This window comes from Chiloscyllium plagiosum, unplaced genomic scaffold (genome assembly GCF_037043375.1).
Source record: "Chiloscyllium plagiosum isolate Xiang-an unplaced genomic scaffold, Cpla_swu_hap1 HiC_scaffold_39, whole genome shotgun sequence".
Lineage (NCBI taxonomy): Eukaryota > Metazoa > Chordata > Chondrichthyes > Orectolobiformes > Hemiscylliidae > Chiloscyllium > Chiloscyllium plagiosum.
The window spans coordinates 30,320,843-30,333,122 of NW_028270177.1; the positions used below are offsets into that span (position 1 = coordinate 30,320,843).

Below are 12,280 nucleotides of genomic sequence, written 5' to 3' on the forward strand. Positions count from 1 at the left end.
TATAATTATAAATATCAGGAAACATGAATGCAAAGACCATAAAATTACATAAGGGTTTGACATAGACATAGAAAAAATGTCTGTCCTTGAGGAATAGTAGCTGAGGTCAATAGCGTAACTACACTGAAGGGAAGACGAGATCGGTAACTGAGGGGGAAAAAAAGTAAATTGGTATATTGATAAGAGTTTGAGAAAGCAGGGTGAAAGGAGGCTTATTTCCAGCATGAACACGGCTGGCCTGTCTGAATAGCCTGTTTCCATACTGTATGTTCTGCTTAATGTGATTCATAGCTGCATCTAACAATCTGATAATATTAGCATGAAGCACAGAAGGACAAAAGTGCAGTGCCTTCAAAAATGTGACTTTCATGACAATCGCCACTAGATGAATGAAAAATAAAATTAAATTGCAGTAGTCAACTTTTCCTGGACCCAGCAAGTTAATAGAAGTGGGAAGGGTTGGAGAAACAGGAGGGAGTCACATTCGGAGGGATCCTGGGTGTACTGTTACCCCTGGGGAGGTTTCCAGGAGGTGAGCTGGAAGGCCGGTTTATTGGCTACTGCTAGGTGGTGGGTAGTCCACCTGTATACTTAAGGGACTAGGTTGTGCACACTTACAGTGCAGTACTCACTGGTATTATGCTAACAGCAGTATGGACCCCAGTCTAAACAATTTGGTTCTCCTTTGAATGTTATCTGGATTTCTTTTTTTTTACACTAAATAACACATTGCACAGACCACTGGTAGCATGGTGGCTCAGTGATTAGCACTTCTGCCTCCCAGCACCAGGAACCTGGATTCAATTCCAGCCTCAGGCAAACGTGGAGTTTGCACATTCTCCCCATGTCTGTGCGGGTTTCCTCTGGGAGCTCTGGTTTCCTCCCATGGTCCAAAGGTGTGCAGGTTAAGTTGATTGGCCATGGGAAATACAGGGTTGCAGGGATGGTGGTAGGTCTAACTGGGTGAGATGCTCTCATGAGGGTCAATGAGGACTTGATGGGCTGAATGGCTTGCTTCCACACTATAGGGATTCTACTCCACCTCTCTTCTCAGACTCTCGTAAATGATCACTATCATTACTGTCACCTTTGTACATGTCAGTATTTCACTACCATAGCCATTAACCATGGAGGTGCCCTCTCTGCACTAAGCTGGGGAGCTCGAGGAACTGCAGGATCCATTCAGAGGGCTGTCAGAAGTGAGGATCACATTTATGCACCAAATGCTGCTGTCAGGGAGCTTTGGAGGGGTATGCTTGCTTGGTCCCCGAGAGATTTAATTTTAAACTCAGCCCCACCTCCCTGTCATTATCTAAATTGTCTCTATGCGGAAGGACCTTCTCAATCTCTGACCTGCCTCAGCAGCACCCACAACTGGAGCTGCTGAACCTCCAGGTTTCCTCTCAAAATCAATCTCCTGGTGTCAATGCCATCAAATGCAAATTAGGGGCACCTACTTCATACCCAACTTCGGGGCCCTGAAGTCCACGGTAAGATCCTGCTTTATGGTTACAATGTTCCCTATTCCTTCTGACACAAGTGAGACAACGATAGAATATATTCCTCGTGACTAACGTACAAATATTTATTCATCCCCACACACAAAACAAACTTGCATTTATCTGTGAATTCTGTGAAATAGCGCTTCTCTCAGCCGCACAGCGTTCCAAAAAAAAACTGTGTCTGAAGAAAGATGTTTGAAGTGCTGTCAATATTGTAATCCAGAAAATGGAGGAACCAATTTGCACATACTGTGCTCCCACAGAAGACAAAGCTTCAGTAAGCGGATCATCCCTATTTTAGCACTGGTTACGGGACTCATGTTGGTTGAGGCACTTTAAGAGTTCCCATGTTGTTCATCAAGTAATGCTGTGAGATCACTTATCCATCTGAACAGGAATACAGTACTCAGATTTAGCATGTCATGTCCCCAGTTCATCTTGACAATGGGAGCATTATGATCTGAGAGCTTGTTGAAAAAAGAGGCACATCTTGTCGATGCGCTTATTCGGCAATGGTCAGGACAATTCACAAGAAATAGCAAAGGAAAGGGAAAGCAACAATTATATTGCATGAGAGAAGAGTGCTGATTGATTGGTTAAGTGGATTATGACACTGCCATGGAGAGTGCACCTGCTAATGATGAGTGACAGTTAACTGACAACCTTTGTATACCTTTTTTATGCAGGAAGGCTGACTGATTAGTCAAGGATGTGCCCTGGCAGAAACCAGAAAATGGCTGCCATCTCTTTCTTTGAGTTAAAACAGGCCTTATGTGAATACAATGTTCCTTCTGCTTGCCAACTACAGGATCCTGTACATTAATGCACGTACTGTCGCATAGATTCAAATATGGCACAGTGAAAGCCTGAAGTGCAAGTAATACCAAATGATGACTTACCCAAGAACGAGGTAGCAAACTGCCCTTACTTTTAACAGGTGATATGGGGAAGTCCCGCCCATTAATGTTTTCAATATCATTTCAAATTCTCAGCAATGATAATGATTGGACCCTTCAAATATCCCAGAAAAAGTCAACAAAAGATAAAAACAGAGAAGATGATGCTCAAAAGTCTCAATACGTTTATGGTGAAAATTAAATGGGTTGATGATTACATGATTACAAATATATTGATTTAAAAGGGACCTGAGGAGCAACTTTTTCACACAGAGGGTGGTATGTGTATGGGTTGAGCTGCTGGAGGAAGTGGTGGAGGCTGGTACAATTACAACATTTAAAAGGCATCTGGTTGGGTATATGATTAGGAGGGATATGGGTCAAGTGCTGGCAAATGGAACTAGATTATTTAGGACATCTAGTCAGTATAGGCAAGTTGGAACAAAGGGTCTGTTTCCGTGCTGTACATTTCCATGATTCTATGGTATACCTGGCCCATGCACTCTTAAATTGCAGAGATAAACCCTTCCTATTCATATACCCATCCAGATGCCTTTTAAATGTTGCAATTGTACTAGCCTCCACCACATCCTCTGGCAGCTCATTCCAAACGCACAGCACCCTCTGCGTGAAAAAGTTGCCGTTTAGGTCCCTTTTATATCTTTCCCCTCTCACCCTAAATCTATACCTTCAAATTCTGGACTCCCCCACCACAGGGAAAAGACCTTGTCTATTTAACATATCTATGCCCCTTGTGATAAGGTCAGCCCTCAGCCTCCGACGCTCCAGTGAAAACAGTCCCAGCCTATTCACCCTCTTCCTGTAGCTCACACCCTCCAACCTTGGCAACATCCTTGTAAACTTTTTCTGAACTCTTTCAAGTTTCACAACATCCTTCTGATAGAAAGGAGACTAGAATTGCACGCAATACTCCAAAAGTAGCCTAAGGATAAGGGCCGGGTGCTGTTAGGTGGGACTACATTGGGTTCGGATATCTGGTCAACGAGTTGGACCGAAGGGTCTGTTTCCGTGCTGTACATCTCTATGACTCCATGACTAATTGATTAAGGGTTTCAAGCCAGTGATTTATTGTCATAAAACGAAGTGCAAATTTATCATGTTTATAAAAATTAGTTGGTTCTAAAATAGTCTGCTCAGATAAATGAGCAATAATTAAACATTCCTGAAGAAAACAGGCAAGACGTAGAATCTGGGCTGTAAGTCTGCCTGGGGTTCACCATCTGTCACTCGATAAATTTACATTTCACAAAGTTTCATACAGCATTATTTCAAAATTCCTACCCTAAGCAAAGTGACTCCACCATTTAGAAATTCGCAACCTCACCCACTTCAACTCCTTTCGTTCATCCATCCCCTTCGCTTTGCTCAATTTAACCTCATTCAAGTTTAAAACTCTCACAACAGCAGGCTAGAGTCCAACAGGTTTAGATTAGATTAGATTCTCTGCAGTTCGGCAGCAGGTCCTTTGGCCCAACCAGTCCACACCGACCCTCCGAAGAGTAACCCACCCAGACCTGTTTCCCTCTGACTAATGCACTTAACATTATGGGCAAGTTAGCATGGCCAGTTCACCTGACCTGCACATTTTTGGACTGTGGGAGGAAACCCATGCAGACACAGGGGAGAATGTGCAATCTGCAACCCGAGGCTGGAATCAAACCCAGGTCCCTGGTGCTGAGGCAGCAGTGCTAACCACTGAGCCACTGTACTGCCCCATTCAGGTTTATTTGGAAGTTGGACTATAACCTCGAGTTGCGTGATTTTTAACTATGTATACGCCAGTCCAACACCGGGATCTCCAAATTATTCAAGTTAAAACCCACAGGAAAAATATTTGTTGCCCTTCACAGAAGATTTAACTGTTTAGTCTCAAAGTCGAATTGTGTCTCAAATTACCTCGGCTGACTTTCTGTAGGAGTACCTTCCAGTTTCAATAATAATACCTTCAATACTGAAAAGTTAACCTGATTTGGCAAATCATGTACTCCTTTGGAATCGAGCATCTTGACTGACGTCACTTTCACTCTCTGTATAATTCTGTCCAATTTGCAACAATGCAAAAAAGTCAGCTCTCTTTATTAATTTTCTTTCCTCATTAAACCATCATTATTTTGCTCCTAAAATCTCAACCTTATAATATTTCTAGATCTTCTGCACTGTTTATTCACCTGAATCTTTCAACACATTCCTCAAGGACTAGCATCCTACTTCATACGTACAGAAGTACACATTTTATATTATACATACGAATATTTTTCAGGGATTAAGCCACTGTAACTTCAGTGGAAACGGGTGAAATCCAAGATATGTAACAGGCTGTTGCCAGCTGTTTACACAATTTCTCTTGGGTTCCTACGGTCTTTTCTCCTTTAGTCTCTGACTGAAAGGCCTCCACACTCTCCCCAAGGAGCTCCTGGGCCACTGGCTGCCTATAGATAAAACAACAGCAACTGCCAGTAGCCTCTCCATGAAAAATAAAGATAAAGTACTTTGCACATGAGGTCCTTAAAAATATGCGTAAAACATACATGACCAAATTCAACAGATTCTTGTGTTCTGATTGAGCTAGGGAGAATTGTTGGTGTTTACTTTAAAAGGAGGCAATAAGGCAAAAAGGGAAGTGCAGACAGCAATTTTACATAATTGTATCACATGGAGTTAATCTCCTTTACTTTTGCATCAAAGCAGAGCTGACTGACTCACCAGTCAAGGGTAAATGTCATTCCCTAGAATCCCCTGTGAATCTTTACTATAGTGCAAGTCACAAAAGCACAAAATTTTAGCAGACACCACCTTATGAGGTAATGAATCATGCAGCAGTGTTATTGTTCTTTGTTTATGAACGGGTTCACACGCTCCATTAGCAGGCAGTGCCAGCGTTATTACGAAAGTGTCATGATTTATATTGCAGCTCAGAGAGCCATCGCCAAAAGAATGCTTCCATACCATGTTTAAGTACTGACTAATGAGGTTCATGTGCTGCGAAGGAGCAGTAACAATAACATTTACCTCCACAGTCTGTATCGTTTGTTCCAGCTGAAAGGTGTGTTATTTATTAGGGAGGCAAAAATATGGATGACATATTAAAACTAATTATATGTCTGCTGCTTTCAGGGCAAAGATTGTTTACAGGTGCAAAGAGCCACAATTTATTGTTCAAGAACGGTCTACAATATCACTTTCAGCAAATACACACGTATTCCTTCAACAACTTGAATTTATATAGTGTCTGTAATGTACGATTTCCCAAGCTGCTCTTGTGAATACCAAAATCACAGATTTTCGAACATAATTTTAAGTTTCAGCAAGTTACAAGTATTCATTCTTATATGAATGCAATTCAAACCAGCTGGGAATTAACTGCAGTTAAAAGCTACTTGAAGTTTATGTTACAAGGGTAGATGGACAGGTACAAAGATTTGAAGGATGCATGACCCATTTTAGGGGCACTTGGTAGATGCAACTGCATATCCACTGACAACTTCAACAAGAAGCCGAGACATCCACAGTCCCAAGGTCTATAAAGAAAAAATAGAGGGTTGCAAGGCCCCGAAACAAATGGAGAACTACACCTTCACCCAATCGAATTTCGACCTTTAAGAAAAGCTGGAATTCAAAGCAGAGTCAAAGTAAATTCTGGAGGGTTGTGGCACACCTTTTGAGTTGGTGCCAAGAAAAGTAAATAAATGACATTTACCCTTGACTGGTGAGTCAAGATTTTATAAGTCTAAGGAATTCTTAGAGCCAAATACAAAACAGAACTGTGGTCATTGCATCAGACAAATGCAAGCTATAGTACTAAATTGATAGTTCTTAATTTCATTTTGTTGATCTCCATTAAAGTTGGCGATTATTTTGAAACCTTGTGACAAATTTCTGTCAGTTGATTGTGTGGAATTCTTTAAGTTTTAACAGTTCTCAACAGAATTGTAATAATATCTCAATTAAACTACATCAAGTAAAAAGATGCTAGATCAGTTTAAACTAAAAGCTTGGCTAAAGAGATAGGTAGTTCTTAAGTCATGGTTTCAAAGAGGAGAAAAGATGGGGGGGGGGGGGGTTGGGAAGTACAGGGAGGGAATAATTGATACAAACTATAAAACCAAATCAGGGTCTCCCATGTACAACAGAAATGAGGTAAATTATTTTCTCTCAGATAACATTGAGTCTTTGGAACTTTCTTTCTGAAACTATGGTTGAAACAGAATCTGTGAATTATTTTAATGCGGAGGTAGATGGATTTCCATTATGCAAGAGATCATCAGAGATAGGTGAGATTGCAGAGTTGAGGTTTCAGTCAGACTGGCCAATGATGATACTGAATAATGCAGCAGGGTCGAGGAGCTGACTGACCTCGCCCCGTTTACTGAATCACAGAGTCATACAGTCATACAGTACAGCATGGAAACAGACCCTTCGGTCCAACCCGTCCAATGGCTCACTGACACAAAGCAGAGGCTAGTAGTTGCTGCATGCTCCATGGGTGGAAACAAATTTTTTAACCGTGTTTCCCAGGGGTCAGCATTGGGTCCCTTGCTTTTCTTAACGTACATCAATGACGTAGATTTTGATGCACTTGGCACATAGGATGAAACTTGAAATCACTGTGAACTGTAAGGAGGGTAGTGTACAACTGGAAAAGAATATAGACAAGTTGGTGGAATGGGCAGATTGTTCAGATAAAGTTCAATGCAGAAAAGTGAGAGATGATTCATTTTGATAGGAAGAACATGGGGACTTGTGTGTACATGTGTCTAAATCATTGAAGGTGACAGGACAGAGGTTGAGAGTGCAGATAATAAAGCATATCGTTGTTATTAATAGGGGCAAAGAGTACAAGAGAAAGGAAGCTACTGTATAGAACACTAGCGTGACCTCAAATGGAGTACTACATCCACTTTTGGGCATCGCATTTTTGGATGTGAAATCATTAGAGAAAGTGCAGAAAAGGTTCATGAGAACAATTTCAGGGACAGGGTAACTGGAAAAGTTAGGACTGCTTATCGTACAGCATTCTCAATTGTTTAAAGGTCATATCGAGAGGACACAAGTTTAAAGTTATCGACAACTGGAATGTTAGAAACCTTTTCTATGCAGCGAGTGATTATGGTCTGGAGCATGGCTGCCTGCGTATTCGCTGGAAGCAGTTTTCAAAGAAAACATTCAAAAAGGAATTGGACAGACATTTGACAAAGAGACGAGTGCTCATTCAGCAAGCCAGTCCTGATATGATAGGCTGAATAGCCTCATTCTTTACTGTGACAATCCTATGAATTCTAAAGCTCAAAGTCTGGACAGCTGAAGGTATCAAACTGAGATACACTGTATCCAGTCAGGTGATCAGCAATGATCCGATCAAATGGAGATACAATGTATCCAGTCAGGTGATCAGTAATGATCCTATCAAACTAGGCAAAGCAGGCAGTTCTTAAAAAGTGTCACTGGACCCAAAATGTTAACTCTGTTTTCTCTCCATAGATACTGCCAGACCTGCTGAATTTTTCCAGCAATTTCTGTTTCAGCTTGTCTAGCTTTGTGTCCTAACCAGAGGAAGGGGTCATTTCCACTGGTAGCATTCTGTTGCTATACAAGAAACAGGACAAACTGCAAGTTTTATTTTATAGTATGATACACAAATCGGAAAGGAAATTTATTTCAGAAGGATAAAACTGCATTCAAGTTCGAAATGCCGCCTTCACTTGCTTCCCAGCCACAAATATTTCCAAAGTCAGTGATATTTAACAATAAGTGTCTGTGTGTGTGTGTGTGAGAGAGAGAGAGAGAGAGAGACAGAGAGAGAGAGAGAGAGAGAGGTGGGGGGGAAGAGAGTGTGAATGAGTTGTCTATGTGTATGTTTGACAGTGTGTGAAAGAGTGCGAGTGTGTGTGTGGTGTCTGTGTACTGTAGTCATGTCAAGCTGAATGATTGACAAACAAGGCCAAAAGTCAACCCAGTCAATCAGGGCTGGTTTAAGAATGATCAGAGCACGTCCAAAGAAACATAGGAGCGATTTCTCCCAATATTTTCAACACCCTGAGAAACGTAATGCTTATTGATCAGTCAAAACAATAAAGCACCCAGTGAGTTTCTGAGGCTTGCCATCACTGATAACATCATTACCTTTTATTTTGCAATTATATGGCAACGATTTTTATCTCTCAACTTTCAGGCTTGCCAGAATTTTACAAACCACAGAAAGCCATTACGTAATTCAAGACAGAAAGTTATAGATTTTTGGGGACTGAGAGAAACAAGACAGGGTGGGGGGAGGGAAGGCAAATGGACTAAAGTTGAATATCAGCTATGATCCTACTGAATAGCACACAGGGAATGTACAGCCAACCGAGACTCTGATTACATTCCTTCAGCTCACAAAAGGTGATTCTTAGCAATTGTCACTCTTCAGTCAGTCCTGAGAAACCTCCATACTTCATAACACAGATCAAAGGTTCATATTTTAAATAGTCGCTTGGTGGGACCAAACTGAAATTTTGTTGCAAACAAGTGACTGTTACTGCCCTCCTCAGGACTAACACAAGAATCACCATCAACGTGCCAACCAAACAGCATGCTTTTCTCTATAGCTGATTGTTTCTGACATAACTCCACGGAAGCAAGTATCCCGTCACCCTTTATTTACATGTGTACAGTACATGGACTCTGACCAGAGTCAGTCCCTAGAGTGAAGAGAATCCCTAAGAATCCTGTCAGCCATGACTCCCTGATTGGCCCAAGTTAGCAACCAATCACAGAATTCATATTCTATTTCACCTGGCCAACCTCATTCCAATCACGACAGCTTGAAGTTTGGCATTCTTGCCTTTGTCCTGATGTAAGTAAGATCAAAAGCCTCAGCAGCTTGCCTCCTTTTTCAGCAATTTTATTAAATTTTAATTACCTATTACTGGGCAGAAATATAAAGGAAGCAAATTCTACATTCTGGATCCGGTGGGACGTCTTGCCACATCCATCCTTAAGACTGTGGTTGAAAAGTCGTCCTCTTTAGTTACACAAAGACTCGCAGCAGAAACCATGACACTGAATAGATGGGGTCTTTGAATGGAGGGACAGCCAATGAGTGGACAGATTAATAACGGAATCCACTCAACAATCATGCATTTGAAAGTCAGCATGTCAGAGAACTCAACAACCCTTCATTGAAAGCTCGTTAAGTTAAAAGCTTCCAACTAGTTTCATGATTGTGATTCCCACAGGTGAGTCTGTTTCTAATAATACTGACACATTTTCTACGTGGTGTTGTGATTTCAAGTTGGGACCAACTTTCTGTGTGGGTGCATGACCCTACAGGAGTGGATGTGGACATGTGTGGGAGAAGGACTTGAGGATGCTTTTATAGAAACTCAAGTCTTGACATCAAATTCTACATCACTGAACATTTCTGCTGCACTGACCTCTGAAAGTACATAAGGAAGTAAATAACTTGCCGAACGTTCCCTGAAAATGGGCCTATGCTATTTGCTTTGGTCATTTCTAGTGAATTCAAACATTGTCTTCTGTTGGAAATGCATAATCATTTTATTTCTAGAAGGAAAGTTACATTTCAGATGGCTAATCTTATGACCGAAGCACATCACCAAATGCTTAATTATTCTTCAGACAAGGAATACCCTGTTTCAAACAGTAATAGATGATACTCCATTTACAACCTGAGTTTACTGCAGGGTTTCATATGGTTTCAGTTGAAGGACTGGGACTGAACTGTTCTGATCCCACTGCAAAAAAAAATGCTCATTACAGAGAAAATATGTTCGATGTACAGACAGGAGTCTGATACGTTTACTAAGCACAGCACCTCTCTCAGGGTCACTGCAGGCACCATATGGTACCAAATCAAGCTCCTAATTTGCAAGAAGTCCATCATGAAGGCAGCAGGGCAGGTGAACAAGGTCGACCTATTCCCACAGTTCACTGTCAGGCAGTTAAGGCTGCAGTATATTAACAGTGAAATATCACAGTGTCTCTGATCCTTATTTAGAACAGAGCTGCATTATTAATATAACTCACCTCTGATGTAGAATAAATGCTTCACGGATTTGCTCCTGATGCTGCATTACTCATCCAGTTTGAATTTTAAAGACCCTCCTCTCATTTGCAAACGAGAGAACGGATGATCAGAGGTAATCGCATATGGCTCATTGTCATGCCCCATAACAGACTCTTTTCTGAACTAATATCTGTGCCAACCAGCATTTCCGTCCCTAATCGCACTCCTTTGTAAGGTTGTGCACTCCAGCGTTTACTGTCGGTTTTAAAATGGTCAATGAATTCCTTACGGGACATATCCAGGCCAGAGGATAAATTCTAATCTGTCACAATGGTGCAGTAATGAGGGAGTGCTGCACTGTCAGCAAGGAATCCTTGGGATGAAACAGTGCATTCAGGACCTCATGGCACTCCCTGATCCAGTACATTGTTAAGGTATGGAGAGGGCTGTCTTCCCACTGTCTCTGACAATATTTATCCTTTCATCAACATCATTAAAACAAGTCACTATTGCACTGCTTTCTGAGAATGCAAGTATAAAATTACCCCTCACAACACAGGGCATCCCAAAGCATTGTACAATTGATAAGCACTTCTGAAGTCGTTCAACATTTTCAAAGAACCTAAACATCTCTAAAGAGGCTTGGGTCAACTTGAGGCTGTATAAGTGCCATATAAATGCAAGTCGTCCCTTTCCCACTCACAAAAGGCACTGATGGAGGAAGGCACATTTAATTTGAAACAATGAGGTAACTTCCTTCTACAAAATAATTAAGGATCAAAGCAAAATGTAAAATATAAACATAAACACATCAACATGTTTCTTACTGCAAGAGTAGTTTACCGGAATACCACTAATATACTCATAACATTGTACAGCATGGAAACAGTCCCTGAGGTCCAACGCATCCATGATGGTCAGGTTTCCCATGCTGAACTAGTGCCATTTGCCAGCGTTTGGCCCATATCTCTCTCAACCCTTCCTCTTCATATACCTATCCAGATGCCTTTTAAATGTTGTAATTGTACCAGCCTCCACCACTTCCTCTGCCAGCTCATTCTGTACATGCACCACCCTCTGTATGAAAAAGTTGGCCCTTAGGTCCCTTTCAAATCTTCTCCCTCTCACCTTAAATCTATGGACTCCGCTACCCTGGATAAAAAAAAACCTTGTCTATTCATCCTATCTAAGTTCCTCATGATTTTATAAATCTCTGAAAGGTCATCCCTCAGCCTCAGACACAGCAGGGAAAGAAGCCCCAGCCTATTCAGTCCCTTCCTATAGCTCAAACTCTCCAACCCTGGCAACATCCTTGTAAATCTTTTCTGAACTCTTTAAAGTTTAACAACATCTTTCCTATAGCAGAGAGACCAGAATTGCACACAATATTCCAAAAGTGGACAAACCAATGTCCTGTACAGCACAACATGACCTCTCAACTCCTTTACTCAATGCTCTGATCAATAAAGCCACACATACCAAATGCTTTCTTCATTACCCTGTCTACCAATATCTGATTGAACGAACAGGAGTGGGAAGATAGAGGGGCAATGGGACAAGGAATGAGGAAAAAATGTGAAAGACTGAAACAAATTCAAAGAGAGCATTAGAAACAAAAACCTAACATTGCCCTTGGACATTGAAGTAAAATAGGAAACATTAACCCAGTCAGCTGGTCCAATGTCATCCAAAATTAAACTTACTCCCAATGGAAGAAAATATTACATTGAAGAGACAACACAGGGAGTAAAAGGATAGAAGAATGAGGTGGGGGGACCAAAAGGTGAAGCAGTGACTGTGAGCAATTGAGGGTGCCAGATTAAAGAGGTTCACAGTAAAGATTAGATTAGATTCCC

At 41.3% G+C, this 12,280-nt stretch overlaps 1 protein-coding gene across 9 annotated transcripts in view; it reads right to left on the reverse strand.

The window, feature by feature from the left end:
- The window catches only part of LOC122541051 (multiple C2 and transmembrane domain-containing protein 2-like), a 487,119-nt gene that overhangs the window by 186,620 nt on the left and 288,219 nt on the right, over positions 1–12,280 (reverse strand). The gene's annotated exons all lie outside the window — the stretch shown is intronic.